The sequence below is a fragment of the Myotis lucifugus genome, unplaced genomic scaffold, assembly GCF_000147115.1.
Source record: "Myotis lucifugus unplaced genomic scaffold, Myoluc2.0 scaffold_142, whole genome shotgun sequence".
Taxonomy (NCBI): Eukaryota; Metazoa; Chordata; class Mammalia; order Chiroptera; family Vespertilionidae; genus Myotis; species Myotis lucifugus.
The window spans coordinates 937,288-953,129 of record NW_005871190.1 but is presented as its reverse complement, the minus strand read 5'-3'; positions in this window follow the sequence as shown (position 1 = coordinate 953,129).

The window sequence follows — 15,842 nt, the reverse complement described above, 5'->3', positions numbered from 1 at the left end:
GTGCCACACTCCGCGGGGGCGCGGAGCAGGTATGTCTCTACCCCGTCTTCACAGAGCAGGGCCCGTGCGAGCGGGGGTCTGGGGCGCCCTTTTCTATCCCCCACTGAGTCCCCGGAAGGTTGTAATCTGCCCCGCCACCTGTCACACTCAGGGCAGGGCTGATGGGGAGGTTATGGCTCTACCCTGTCACACACAGAGCAGGGCTGTGGGGGAGGGGGAGTTGGGGCGCCGCACCCTGTCACACACACAGCCGCAGGGCAATCAGGGGGTTTGGGCGCTGCCCCGTCACGCTGATCCGGTGCCAGGAGGCCTCGCGGCTCCACTGATCCTGGTGCTGGGAGGCATATTACCCTTTTACTATATAGGATAGAGGCCTGGGGGCAGGCTGGTTTGCCGTGAAGGGTGTCCTGGATCAGGGTTGGGGTCCCCACTGGGGTGTCTGGCCAGCCTGGATGAGGGGATGATGGCTTTTTGCAGCTGGTCACACACCCTTCAGGGTGGGGGTCCCCACTGGGGTGCCTGGCCAGTCTGGGTGAGGGGCTGAGGGCTGCTTTCAGGCTGGCGGTTGTTGACTGAAGCTCCCAACCGCTCCTTTTTTTTCTCTTTTTTTATTTTATTCTGGGCCAGCTTTAGCTCTGGCTCTAGCTCTGAGGCTTCCGCTGCTGAAAGAAGGTATCTGGTTTGTTTGCGTTCTATAATCGAAACAATGTATAACTCCAGCTCTGAGATCCCGGCTGGCTGAAAGCTGGTTTCTGGGGTTTTGTTTAGCTTCTATATTTGTTAGAATGTTTCAAACTGCCAGCTCAGAGGCTGGCAAGGCAGGCGGAATGTTGGTGTCTGCAGTCACTGAAGCAAGCAAGCCTCATGTTCGCTTCCAGCTGCCTGGCTGCCGGCCGCCATCTTGGCTGACAGTTAATTTGCATAAGGATATGCTGATTAGCCAATGGGAAGGGTAGCGGTCGTACGCTAATTACCATGTTTCTCTTTTATTAGTGTAGGTGGTTGGGACAAATGTATAATGAATGGCATGTATCTATTATGATATCATACAGAGTATTTTTTACTCCCCTAAAAATTATCTGTGTTCCACCTCTTCAACTTTCCTTTGTACCTCAATCCCTGGCACTACCGATCTTTTTACTGTTTCCATAGTTTTTTTTTTTTTGCTTTTTTTTCCAGAATGTCATATAGTTAGAATCATATTGTATGTATGATTTTCAAATTGGATTTTGGTCCCCCTTTTTTACATTTTTTTTTAAATTAAACTACTATGCTGTCCTAACTGTTCAAGATCCAACTGTTTGGTGAAGCTTTTTTTTTTTTTCTTAATCCTCACCAGAGGATTTGTATTATTATTAATATTATTATTATTATTATTATTATTATTATTATTTGAGGGAGAGAGAGAGAGAGAAAGAGAGATCAATTGGTTGCCTCCTATATGCACCCAACCAGGATCAAACCCATAACCCAGGTATTTTCCCACAGCAGGAATCAAACCCATAACCATTTGGTGTACAGGACAAAACTCCAACCAACTGAGCCACCCTACAGTGCGGTGAAACTTTCATCAACTAATCTCTGACCTTATTTTAGTGCTCCCTTCCATCCTAGCCCCACTGTGTGCTGCCCACAATAGTCTTTTTCTCATTTAGACACACAAAATCTGCCTTGCCTAACTCTGCATGTGCCCTCACGAATGCCTAGAATCCATCTCTTCTAGATCCTCATATACTTGATCCCTCTTGTCATTTAAATCTTTGCTCAGATTTTACCTCCTCCAAACCTTTTCCTGAGGACTCTTTTTCTAATTGTTTTCCTTATTATTCCTACTAGTCATTATTTTTGAATGGACAAAAGAAAAGCTACAGTAGCTTCTTTTTTTAAAATTTATTTTTTAACTAAAATACAATTGGCTTACAATGACATTAAATGGATTTTATACATGTTTGGATATATGTACCCACAATTAAATTAGAATACCATACTTTCCAAAATCCCCAAAATACTCTCTTGTACTATTTCTTTATAGTCATACTCTTCATTGACTCCAATCCATGAGCGTTCACTAAAGTCTTCATCCCTATGTTTGATCTCTACAAATTTTATATAAATGTAATCAAACATAGGTAACATTTTGAAACTTGTATCTTTCACTAAGCATAATGCCCCTGAGATTCTTTCAAGTTTTTATTTGTATTAAAACATTCCCTTTTATTGATGAATATTATTCCATTGCATAGATATACCACTGTTTGGATATTATTTATCTTTTGAAAAATATTTGAGATAGGTAGAGATTTTTTGCAAAGTTGAATAGAAAAACTATAAACATTTGTTTACATATTTTTGTGAAAACAAAAATTGTCATGACTCTAGGCCCTAGCTGGTTTGGTTCAGTGGATAGAGCATCAAACCATAGACAGAGGGTCCTGGGTTCAATTCTGGTCAAGGGCATGTGCCTCAGTTGCAGGCTCCATCCCTAACCCTGGTGGGGCACATGCAGGAGGCAACCAATCAATGTGTCTCTCTCACATCAAAGGTTCTCTCTCTGTCTCACTCATTCCCTTCCACTCCCTTAAAAAAAAATCAATGGAAAAATATTCTCAGGTGAGGATTAACAAAAAAGTAAAAAAGTTTTCATGACTCAAGCATAAATATTCAAATAATAGGTAGTTGGATAATATAATAACCATACATTTAAGTTTATAATAAACTGTTAAATAGTTGTTAAGAGTACCTGTGTAATTTTCATTCCCACTGGTAATATATGAGAATATAAGTTGCTCCACATTCTTGTTTTTTGGTATCATCCTATATAATAAAAGGGTAATATGCAAACTGACCCTAACAGCAGAAAGACTGGGAATGAATGGTCACTATGACATACACTGACCACCAGGGGGCAGACGCTCAATGAAGGAGCTGCCCCTTGGTGGTCAGTACGCTCCCACAGGGGGAGCTCTGCTCAGCCACAAGCCAGGCTGATGGCTGCCAGCACAGCGGTGGTGGCGGGAGCCTCTCCTGCCTCCTCAGCAGCACTAAGGATGTCCGACTGCAGCTTAGGCCTGCTCCCCGCTGGCAAGTGGACATCCCCTGAGGGTTCCTGGGCTGCCAGAGGGATGTCTGACTGCCAGCTTAGGCCTGATCCCCCGGGGAGCAGGCCTAAGCCAGCAGGTGGACATCCCCTGAGGGGTCCCAGACTGTGAGAGGGCACAGGCCAGGCTGAGGGACGCCCCAAACCCCCGGCCGAGTGCACAAATTTTTGTGCACTGGGCCTCTAGTTTTAAATAAAACAAAATAAAATAAACAGTATGCTTTTATTTAGCTACTCTGATACGTGTCTAGTGGTATCTCATTGAGGTTGCAATTTGCATTTTCTTAAACACTGATAATATTGAACACCTCCCAGGTGCTTATTTACCATTGTACATCTTCTTTAATAAAGAGTCTGTTCACGTGTTTTGTATATATATAGTTTTCTTGGTTTCTTTTTTGTTTGTTTTTTGAGTTTCTGGACACTGTTCTCATTTCTGCCTTCAAAGATTCTCATCCCAGCGCCTCCCACTCCTCAACCCCTGCTTCTATGTTCGTGGTCAAATCTCTCTCTACCATCTTCTTAAAGGTACACTTGTGATTTCATTTAGAGCCAATCCAGAATAATCTGCCCATTCCAAGATCCTTAATTTAGTCATAGCTACAAAGTCACGTTTTCCATATAAGATAATACTCACAGGTTCCAGGATTTAAGATATGGATATCTTTTGGGGCCACTACTGAGCCTATTACACATCCCAGACTATGGTGATCCTGCTAGTATCTGTTTTTTAACCACTCTGGTCTGAACCTCAGAAAATTGTATGTGATTATACACTTTGATTAGTTATGATCTAGAGATTATATATTTTTAACTCATTTTTCTTTATCTGCAACTAGACTGTAAGCCTCTGATGACTCAGGATTGCGACTTCTACTTTACTACTATGAACAAGTAAGTTCTTGTTGAATTCATATATTTCTAATCAGATAATGGATTAACAACCTGTGATCATGAAACACTCAAATCATTAATAATGGCAACCTTCATCTAGGGCTGGGAATTTAACCAGGCTCCAAACAAGTGGGTTGAATCAATATTTTCAATGAATTTGTTTTAATGCCAGAACTAACCTCACCTAGTGTCTTCTTCCCATTACTCTGTTTCTCTGTTTCTCTATCTTCCTTTCTTCCATCTCCTTTATATTTTCCTTGCCTTCTCTTTTGATTCAAGGCATCAACTCTATATAAGACAAATTTTGGCTACTATAGTATGTATTTGTTGGTTAGAATTGTTTTATTTAACTCATCTGCCAAAAAAATGCAACAAGTGGTTTAAGGTGACTGTGATGTGTTTTTTTGTTGTTTGTGTTAAAAAATTGAATTTCAACTTCATAATAAAGTGTGGGGAATATATCTTTCATCTTTTTAACTACTTTTTCAAGTTCCACAGAAAGGGTCTATTAAGAATACAAGCTTACATCAATATTATGTAACTTATTTTTTGTGCTATTTTTTAGATGATCTTGATATTAGTGGTAAATGTGTGGTTGGGAAATAATCCTATCTAATAAAAGGGTAATATGCAAATTAACCATCACTCCATCATAAATATGGCGGCGTCCATAGCCACAAGATGGCAGTGCCCAGTCCCTTCAGCCCCGCTGGAGTACCCGGTCCTGTCAGCCCCACAGGGTGGGGGGGCAGCAGGTGAGCACCACCCGTCCTGGGTCCTGTCAGCCCCACCTGTCAGCATTCCTGTCAGCGGCCCTGCAGAGAGCAGACAGCAGGGCCTGCTTGCCTGCTCGCCTGGTCGCCACAGCAACCTGCAAGCAGGCTCTGCTGTTTGCTCTCTGTGGGGCCCGCTTGCCAGCTTGCCACACTTCCCTCAGTCCCACCAGCTCTGAGGAGCCCTCCCCAACCTGTTTCCAGCTAGGCCTCTGTGAACATCCCGCCCTCCGAGTGCACCTGGCTCCTGAGGTAGCAGGCAGCACCGCAGGCATCACGGCAGGCAGCCCAGCTCCCTGTGTGCTGAGGGCCTGGGAGGAACCCACCGACAGAGGTAGCACCACCCAGCAAGGAGGCAGTTGCAGTGGCAGTGGCCCCCTCTAAGCTGCCAACCTCACTCTCGCCCTCACCCTCGCTGCTGGCTGATCCTGGGTGCAGCCTCCTGGCCCACAAGGTGCATGATTGCAGGGATAGCCACCATGGCAGGCCACATTGATGCCCTCCTGGCCATGCCTCAGGGGTTTGCAGGCCTCTGCTGAGTGCATCTTCTCCCCCACCCTCATGCGTGAATGTCCCTCAGCGTGCTGTCACCCATGCCTGCCTGCAACAGTCCCAGACCATGGCTCGTGCATGCTTTCCCCTCCCCTCTGCTGCACTTCCCTCAGTCCCACTGACCCTGAGACGCCCTCCCTGACCTGTTTCCAGAGAGGCCTCTGTGACGATCCCGCCCTCCGAACACGCCTGGCTCCCTGGCTCCCTGTGTGCTGAGGGCCTGGCTCCCTGGCTCCCTGTGTGCTGAGGCAGCCTGGCTCCCTGTGTGCTGAGGACCTGGGAGGACCCCACCAACAGAGTTAGCACCTGTCCAGCGACCACTGGCCCTGCCCCCTCCCAGCCAGGAAAGAGGAGGGGGGCAGGGAGGCCTGGAGGACTGCTGAGAAAATCAAAGAGAGACAGAGACTGGGATGGAGAGATGGAAACAAAACAGGTTGGGCCTGAAGAGGCCTGGATGGAAGGGAGGGCAAGCAGAGGGTGGAGCAGCCCCCACTGGCCCTGCCCCCTCCCAGCCAGGAAAGAGGAGGGGGGCAGGGAGGCCTGGAGGACTGCTGAGAAAATCAAAGAGAGACAGAGACTGGGATGGAGAGATGGAAACAAAACAGGTTGGGCCTGAAGAGGCCTGGATGGAAGGGAGGGCAAGCAGAGGGTGGAGCAGCCCCCACTGGCCATGCCCCCTCCCAGCCAGGAAAGAGGAAAAGGGAGACAGGGAAGCAGGGAGGCCTGGAGGACTGCTGAAAAAAAAAAAGAGAGACAGAGACTGGGTGAGATCAGGCCGGCAGGGGAGGGCAGTTAGGGGTGATCATACAAGGCAGAGGCAGTTGGGGGTGAGATCAGGCCGGCAGGGGAGAGCACTTGGGGGCAATCAGGCAGGCAGGCAGAGGCAGTTAGGGGAGATCAGGGAGGCAGGCAGAGAGGTTAGGGGCGATTAGGCAGGCAGGAAGAGGGGTTAGGGGAGATCAGGGAGGCAGGCAGGTGAGCAGTTAGGAGCCAACAGTATCAGATTGCGAGAGGGATGTCCCTGATTGGAAAGGGTCCAGGCTGGGCTGAGGGACCTCCCCCTCCCCACACATGAATTTCGTGCACCGGACCACTAGTTTAATATAATGTTCAAAATGACTAGGCCTTTCATTTAAATTCAATATAGCTATAAGTTCATGTACTTTATTTCAATAACATATGAATATGTTTTTTACTTTTATATCAGTGGTTAAACCTTGTAAAGAAATAAAAATGAATTAAACATTTTTACAAAGAATAAATATAGTTTTATCTTTTAAAAATATACTTCTTTTATTCATTTTTAAAGTCAATATTATTGGCATCTCGTATTGCCAACATCAGGTGACAGACATTTATGTTTTTTGAATCAGAGTCTCTTACTGTTTACATATCTTTCAGGAAACTGAAAGTACATGATCTTGTATTTGAAGAAATATCCTAGAATATTTCCATCCTAGATAGGTTAATAAACCCAGAAGTGTTTTATTCTATATTCCATAAAAATAAAAAAGCAAAAATATCAAATAAACAAGCTAGAAAAAAAAGTAAAGGAATAATCAAATAAAAATATACCTATTTTGATTTTTTTTCATTGAGAAACTTAATTTATTTCCATGATAGAGGCTGAAGGACGGGAGCTTGAGCCTGGTCTCCTGCCTCCTCCCCTTTTGTCCCAGAGGAAGAGAGGCTTGGTCAGGAGGGCCAGCTGGAGTCTGAAGAGATCCAGGGTGGTTCCTTGGCTTGAGAGCCTATTCAAACAGGATGGCAAGCAAACCTTGGACAGGTCACTTGGGTGGCCGATATGTCATCTTCTGGCTCTTTGGGAATGACCACTTTTGCTGATTCATGGAAAGCCCATCATTATCAATATCTTTTTAAAAAATATATTTTTATTGATTTCAAGAAGAAAAGAGAGGGAGAGAGAGATAGTAACATCAGTGATGAGAGAGAATTATTGATCGGCTGCCTCCTCCATTCCTCCCCTCCCCCGGAATTGAGCCTGCAACCCAGGCATGTGCCCTGAGATTTTAAACATGAACTCCTAATTCATAGGTTGACATTCAACCACTGAACCACACCTGCTGGGCCATTATCAATATTGTGAACCCCATGGGTTTTCAATGGTTATGCCCTGGCTCAGATGCCCAGTGCAGGAAGGTATACACATCCTTGGCTACCTAGGACATGGTAGCTGGGATAGCATCATCAAACCCTCAAGACCTCTCGTAGATGGGAGGGGCCATGACAATGGCCTGGCCAAGGAAGTAAGGGTTGAAATCAAGGCCTTCTAGTAGGTGACACCCTAGTGGGTGGCTCACAGTAGTTGTGAGCATATCTGGAAACAGCACAAGTTCCCATCAGTAGATAAATGGATAAAAAACTGGTACATTTACTCAGTGGAATACTATGCAGCTATAAAAAGAAGGATCTATTATCCTTTGAGACAGCATGGAGGGACCTGGAGATGATTATGCTAAGCAAAATAAGCCAGTCAGAGAAAGTCAAATATCACATGATCTCACTTATATGTGGAATCTAATGATCACAATAAAGTGATGAATGAAATAGAACCAGAGGCATGGAAACATGGAACAGACTAATAAATCTCAGAGGGAAGTGAGGGGTGAGGTGGTGGTGGGAAGAGATTAACTAAAGAACTTATATGCATATATGCATTGCCCGTGAACACAGACAATAGGCTGGTGAAGGCCTGTGGGTGGGAGAACCTGCTGGTGGGGAGCAAGGGGAAAGAAAAGGGGGAACATCTGTAAACTCTCAACAATAAACTTTTTTAAAAGTATCTATTTAATTTCTTTCTCAATCGGCCATCATAGCACTTGATAGGTACATTGTCTGCAGTAGTATTTTCTTAAACATTTGAACACATTGTTTAGTTTTAAGTGTTTTGATCATATTTTCTAAATGTGCAAATATGAAATGTCAAATTATTTGTTTTTCAACAAACAGACATTTATGATTGAACTTTAACTCAAAGTGATACTTTCACATTCTTGAAAGCATTATTTGAATACTTTCTTCCCAAATATTATACCAAGCTGAATAAATTTTCCCATTAAAAATGTATAGAATTGACTTCTTAGTAATATAAGACAGCCATCTCATTAGATAAAACAATAAATAAAATTTGGCTTTCTCAAAAATTGCTTTATATATGATATTTGACAAATTTTACCACCTTGTTTTTTAACATCTGGAGTTCAGAAATTGATTTATATATTTATGCTGAAACCCCACTGATATAATTGATATCTGATCTAAAACACCAGAGAAAATTAACAATAAGCTAAGGGATTTTCTTAAAAGAAAATACATTATTGATTATAAATTTCAATTAATATAGTAATGTTGGAGTTTTCCTATGAATACTATTAGTAATAATGGAGTAGAAAATCTTATTTTTATTTAATATAGTAAGTACCACATAAGCTTTCTATGAAAATATGTACATTAATTTTAAAAAATATCAACATTCTTATATATTTTCATATTTAAATATGCTCATTATTATTGTAGTTAAGTATATGATAGATTGAATGGTAATAATTAGAGATAGCTTGAAGCTAAAAAAGTGCAGTGATTTCATTTAACTATATTACTATAGTACACCATTATATAGCATAGTATGAACATTGTTATAAATAATATTAAATAATATATTATTCTCAGTAAGCAAAAAGTAGGCAAATAAGGGAAAGCAAGAATGGCAAGTTTAGGGAAATTAATATTGCCTAAACTGAAGTTAGGGAAGGCCAGGGAATTGGTCATTCTTATGTTAGTTATACCAAAATATGACCTTAATTCTCATAGCAATAAATAAAAGACTTATGAATTCAATAAATGTGAGGTGGACATACAACTGTTAAGGAGACAGATAGTGTGAGTGTCCCTGTAACAGGAATGAAGATGCGAGGGACTGGCACTGTGTTTTTTCAATCTTGGATCTCCAGTTCCTTTTATAACAGAGAGAGGAATCTAGGAAAAGAGAATAGGTATTTGTCTTTCTCTGTCTCTTCTTTCACCTAGCATATGATTAATATAATATAATTTTAATTAATGTTATATAATTAAATTGATATAATTTTAATTAATATATATAGGATATAATATGCTAAGTGAAATAATCAGAGAAAGACAAATATATTATTTCATTTGTGGAATCTAAAAATAAATAAATTAATTAATTAATAAAACAGAAACAAACTCATAGATACAGAGAACAAACAGAGGGTTTGGGGGTAAAGGAGGATGAGTGAAAAAGGTGAAGGAATTAAGAAGTACAAATTGGTAATTACAGAATAATCATGGGAATGCAAAGAACAGCACCGGGAATATAGTCAGGAATACTGTAATAACTGTGTACGTGTCAGATGGGTACTAAACTTAGACTGATTACTTCATAAATTATGTATCTATCTGACCACTGTGTTGTACACCTGAAACTAATGTAATACTCTATGTCATCAGTAACAGAAAAATAAAAAATAAAATATTTTAAAATAAGAGAGAAGAGGGACTTACTGGAAAATTGGAGTTCATATACAGGAATCACTCATTTTAGAGAAACTTGGGATGCCGCCCTGAGATTAAATCTCTGAAGGTAGAAGGATCAGGTACCCAGAGCTTTGGTACAGATTTCCCCATGTCTGGAACTTGGTTCTCACAGTCAGGACAGAGCCTGCACCAAGGCTAATTTAATGTTGACTCAGCAAATCACAGTTCTACACATACATTTCCCGCAGTGAGTTAAATCCAAATTGATTGTTTAGGCTGGGAATAAGGCTTAATCTACAGCTGGTATTGATTTCAATAGACAAATAAATTTACCAGTAGGAAAAGAGTCAGGAAAACATTAAATAAAAACCCACAGTGTGGTAGATCACTACCAAGCTCCAGAATCCAGTAACAATATGTGTGTCAGAGCACACAAATGAATGGTCAACTTTGAGTATACAATTTATATTCTCTCTGAATCTCACTTTTTTTTCATAAAAATTGGGTTAAGAATAGATGTAGACCAGGACTCTGAGGAAACAGCTATACCCATCCAGTTTAACAAAATAACAATAAAATGGTGATTATGAGAGTAGATGGATGAGATTAAAATATCTGGCAAACCACTTGGAGAAGGAAAAGGTATGTGATTCATTATGATCAACAAAATGAAAATCTTAGTGCTAACAATTGAAATGCTTCTCCTTATTTTCCCTCCTGTATAAACACTAAAATTTTAGTAATATACTTAAGAATCAGATATGTCAATACAAATTAATAGAGAAAAACAAGCTTACCAAATTGTATAATTTCCCTTATTTCCTCTACCTTCCATTAACAATGGAAAAGACTAACTCTACAATATGACTCTGAGCTGAGAACTTTCTGAAAATATTTTCAAATTTAAAGCATAACCAAAGAACAGAATATGTCTAACAGAATTTTTAAAAATCGCACTTTCCTATACAGCACAAAATACTTCATAAATCCCCTTCACCACCCCAAGGTACAATAAGGTTTAAAAGAAAATTACTTTCACACATGATAAAATCAAGGAAGCTTGCTGGAGTGATTTATTTTTAATCTATTTCAAGATAGTGTAGTAAGAAAACAGGGTACTTCATTACCTTTTCAGGAACAATTTTTCATAGCTCTTTTTTTTTAAGAATAACAATTTCTTATCGGTAATGAATAGTTTGTGGTTAAACTTCACGTTATCCTTTAAAAATATTCAGTGACACTTCACAAGAATCTATAAATCACCTTTTTATTTTTACTTTGTGAAAAAAAAATGTATAGAAGTTTCTAGAGTGTGTGTGTGTCTGTCTGTGGATGTGTGTGGGTGGATTTAGAAAGGGCAGGGGGAGGAAGAGAGAAAGAGAAACAAAGAGATAAAGAAGGAGAGAGAGAGGAAGAGAGAAGATGAGTAAGGACAGAGAAAAGAAATGTTAGGAAAGAACAAAAAATATACATAAAGGAATGTGGTAATCAATTAAGACTTAATAAGTCCAATACTAGAATTAAATACTTTTGGATTCTAAAGTAAATTGATTATAATTGAAATTGTGTATATGACTGAAATTGTGGAAATAAAATACCTGCTTAATGTATAAATTTATAGTGGTAATTTTTATTGAAATAATACATTTTAGAGCTAAAGAACACTTCTTTTAAGTATATTATCTTCAGATCTTGGTTTACCTTGTGAGATAGATATGTAATTTATCTTCTGTGAAGAAAAAGAAACTTATCAACTAGACATAGTTAAACATTGAAGACAACACTATTGGGTTAAATACTTTTACTCTTCAGTAAAACACTCATGGAGACACCGAGAAAAATATGATTCCATAAGTGTAATACAATTTTGACTACTTAAAATATGCCTAACTTAGTTACATACATAAACAACATTTGTTATGCAATAAATTTTTTGAATACCACTAATTAAAATAATATGGTGATAAATTGGGAGAAAAGAAAACTACCCAAGCTTTAACATTCCTTATGCCTGTGTTTCACTTCATAAGATTTATAGAACTTGAAAAAAGACAGCTATTTTAATCTTACTTGATGAATTATTTATCTCAAAGACAAGAGAACTATAGTATTAAGGGAACTGAAGAACTGAGCAGCTATCTTCTTTGGTGATGCAGTTTATTCAATGCTACTTAATATAAGAAATCTTTCTTTATTATCAACTTAGTTTACCTTTTACCACCACTTAATGCAGTTAACTTTCCCTTCCTTACTTTCTTGAGCTTCTATATACACACAAAACTAACGAATCTCAACTTTTTTCTGCTCCTCCTTCAATTAATCTAACTTGAAAAAGCTTTGGTACCCTAGTATTGGTTCTGGATTCTCACATCTTCTGTTTCCTTTTTGCCTAAATGCCCTAATCCCATACTTTGACTTTAACTACTATTTATAAGCCAATTGCTTCAGTATATGCCAGGTGTATACTGCAATAATTTTGCAGAAAAACCAACCCCACAACTCATCAAGCTTCTATTTCTCCCATGAGTGTGCAGTTAGCTCTAGTTCTCCTGAGATCAGTTTAATTTGTCTTCAATCTGTGCAGTGTATAGGCTTGCTCCATTTATCTCTTCATTCCTCTTGAACTAAGAGCTAATAGGTTTATTGTCCTCTGTCGGATGTCCTTTGAAGATTGAAGAAGTGAAAGATGACAACTTCAACCAGGGAACATTCCACTTATATTACCTTTCTTAATTTTCCATTTGCCACAGCAAGGCATATTGAACAAGTCCAAAATCATTGAATTGAGGTTAATTCACCTATTCTATTAGGTCACATGGAAATTGAAATAGTGAAGAATGATGGGTCACAATAATCCATTTTATTACAACTTCCAAATATATATCTCTACTCCCTTTACCAAAATAAAAACTCAAATATCCAACTATGTTATATAATAAATATCTGAAATAAGTGGTAAAAATCAAAGTCTTGATTACACTATTTCCCCAAACCTTTTTTTTTAAAGTTCATTTTCTTTCTTTTTTTAAAAAATATATTTTATTGATTTTTTACAGAGAGGAAGGGAGAGAGATAGAAAGTTAGAAACATCGATGAGAGAGAAACATCGATCAGCTGCCTCCTGCACATCTCCTACTGGGGATGTGCCTGCAACCCAGGTATATGCCCTTGACCGGAATCGAACCTGGGACCCTTCAGTCCGCAGGCCGACGCTCTATCCACTGAGCCAAACTGGTTTCGGCTATTTCCCCAAACCTTAACAGAATGGGGACTTATTTTCTTTTAGTAACTTTTACCACCTTGAGCCAAAGGCTTATCTGCAATCCCCCCTTTCTTGCTTTCCCTTAACTCTAGGAACAAATATTGTGTGCTTTATTTCCAAATATTTGGAGAAATATCTCCAAATTTCTTCATCTATATTATTAACAGTATGGTACAAATCAATAACATTTATTTTCAAGACTATTCTAATATAATTCCAATGTATTTTCCCAGCATTTCAATCTCTTAGCTATGATATATTCTTCTTGTGGTAGATAATCACACAGTCACCATCCAGTCAACAAATAATTATTGAGTATCTACTATGTTTCAGGTGTTGCCTCAGGTTTTAACTACACTAAAATAAAGATCCTCATTTTAGTAAGTTTATATGGTATTGAAGGGATATTACAGAGAATATATGCTATGCTGCATGGCATTAAGAGCTATAAAGAGAAATAAAATCAAGAATAGTAGTAGAAAGTAATGATAAAGGAATAGAAGCTGGTAAAAGATAAAAACATGTGAGGATAGGCCTCTCAGAACTTCAATCAAGACATGAATGAGGGAATGAGCCATGTGAATAACTAGGGGGAGATTCTACCAAGCAGAATAAACAACAGTACACAGCTTTAAGGAAAGCATATGCTTGTAAAGTAGAAAAGGGTGAGTGTGGTTGAAGTAGAGTGACAGAATGGGGACCTAGAAGATGATGGGGTCGTAAGGATAATGAGGGGCCATATTAGCTAAGATTTAGTTTACCTTTTATCTGATTAAAAAGGAAAGCATTGGAAGACCCTATGTGGGATGTGAGTAATCTGATTTGTGCTTTTAAAGGATCACTATGACTGCAAGGATGGAAATAAGAAGACTATTGAGGAGGATTTTGTGATACTTCTGATTAGACTGAGAGTGGCCTATTTGGGGATAATGACACAAGAGGTAGAAAAAGAGGTTGAGCCCCAGCTGGTTTGGCTCAGTGGATAGTGTCGACCTGAGGACTGACGGGTCCCGGGATCGATTCTGGTTAAGGGCACATGCCTAGTTGCAGCTCAATCCCCAGTAGGGGATGTGCAAAAGGCAGCTAATCAGTGATTCTCTCTCATTATTGATGTTTCTATCTGTCTCTCCTCTCTTCCTCTCTGAAATCAATAAAAATATTTTAAAAAAAGAAAAAGGTTGAGAGGAACCAACATGGCGGTATAGGTAAACATCTATACTTGCTGCCTCTCACAACCACATCAAAATTACAACTAAAAGGCAGAACAACGACCACCCAGAACCACAGGAAAGCAGGCGGAGTGGAAGTTCCACAACTGGAGAGGTGAAGAAAGCACATTGAGACTGGTAAGAGGTGCAGAGGTGCGGAAAGTGCTGGCACCTGGATGTGCTGCTCTTTTAATCGGGAGGAAGATACAAGCTCCCACTTGCTCTGAACTCTAGTTCCGGGCAAGACTCTGGGGGACCCAGACGCATATGGGGAGAAACTGGACTGTCTGACATCGGGACAGGAATGAGAGGGCAGCTTTCTTGCAGAGGTGCTAGCAGTGATCATTGTTCCTGCCCAGGGGGCGCGGGAGGTGGAGACCCGGGGACCTCTCTGGTGCAAGGCTGACTGGCAGCCATTGCTGTTTGCTCTGCCTGGTGATTCCCAATTTATAATGCCATCCAAGCTGTGTGCATTGGCTCTTGCATGTGAATGGCCTATCCTTTCTCCACCCAAAACCTGTCAAACTGCAGCTGGGTCAGAGAGCCCCAGAGCTTCCAAAAGAAGTCCCAAGGCCTGGCAGCAGCAGCCTGCCTTGCTTCACAGCTGGACCTCGTCTGAGCACTTCCAAACCCCATACAAAGAGGAGGAATCTGCAGATGTCTCTGTAGCTCCTGCTGGGCAACCCCAGACAGTGGCTGACCTTACACCTCCTTGGAGATCCAAGAGCCAGTGTACCCAGTGGTCAGAGTGAGACCATACCGGATTACAACTCTTCACATCCATAAGAGACACACTCAAGGTGCAGATTCAATGAGCACCAAAGCGCCACTGAAGCAAGTCCTGCCCCATAAGGGTGTGCAACACATCTTCCAGTGTAGACACAGCTGGTCATCAGAGCCAATTGGCCTGGAGGTCAATTCCTCCCAGTGATACCAACAGCAATCAAGGGTTAACTACAACAAGACTGTGCAAACAGCCCACAAAGGGGTGCACCAAGAATGTCCACCTCAGGTGACTGGGGAGGCTGAGCCACTGGGCCCTGTAGGACACCTACCACACAAGGCCACTGATCAACTCAAGGAGACTTAGCAGCTACCCAATACATAGAAACAAACACAGGGAAGCAGCCAAAATGTGGATACAAAGATAAAAATCACAAATGAAAGAAATGGATGAAAGCAAAATACTGGATATAGAGTTCAAAACCATGGTTATAAGGTTTCTCAGGAATCTTCTAGAAACCTCTGAGAAATTTAGTGAGACCCTCAAGGATATGAAAAAGGACCAATCAGAAATTAAGCATACACTGACTGAAATAAAGAATAATATACAGAGATCTAACAGCAGACTAGAGCAGTGGTTCTCAACCTTGGCTGCACATTAGAATCACCTAGGAAATCTTTTTAAAATCCTGATTTCTGGGCCTCACCCTCCGGAAATTCTGTTTCTTTGTTATGAACAACATTACACATTAGTAACAAAGAAACAGAATTTCTGGAGGATGAAGCCCAGAAATCAGGATTTTAAAAGATTCCCAGGT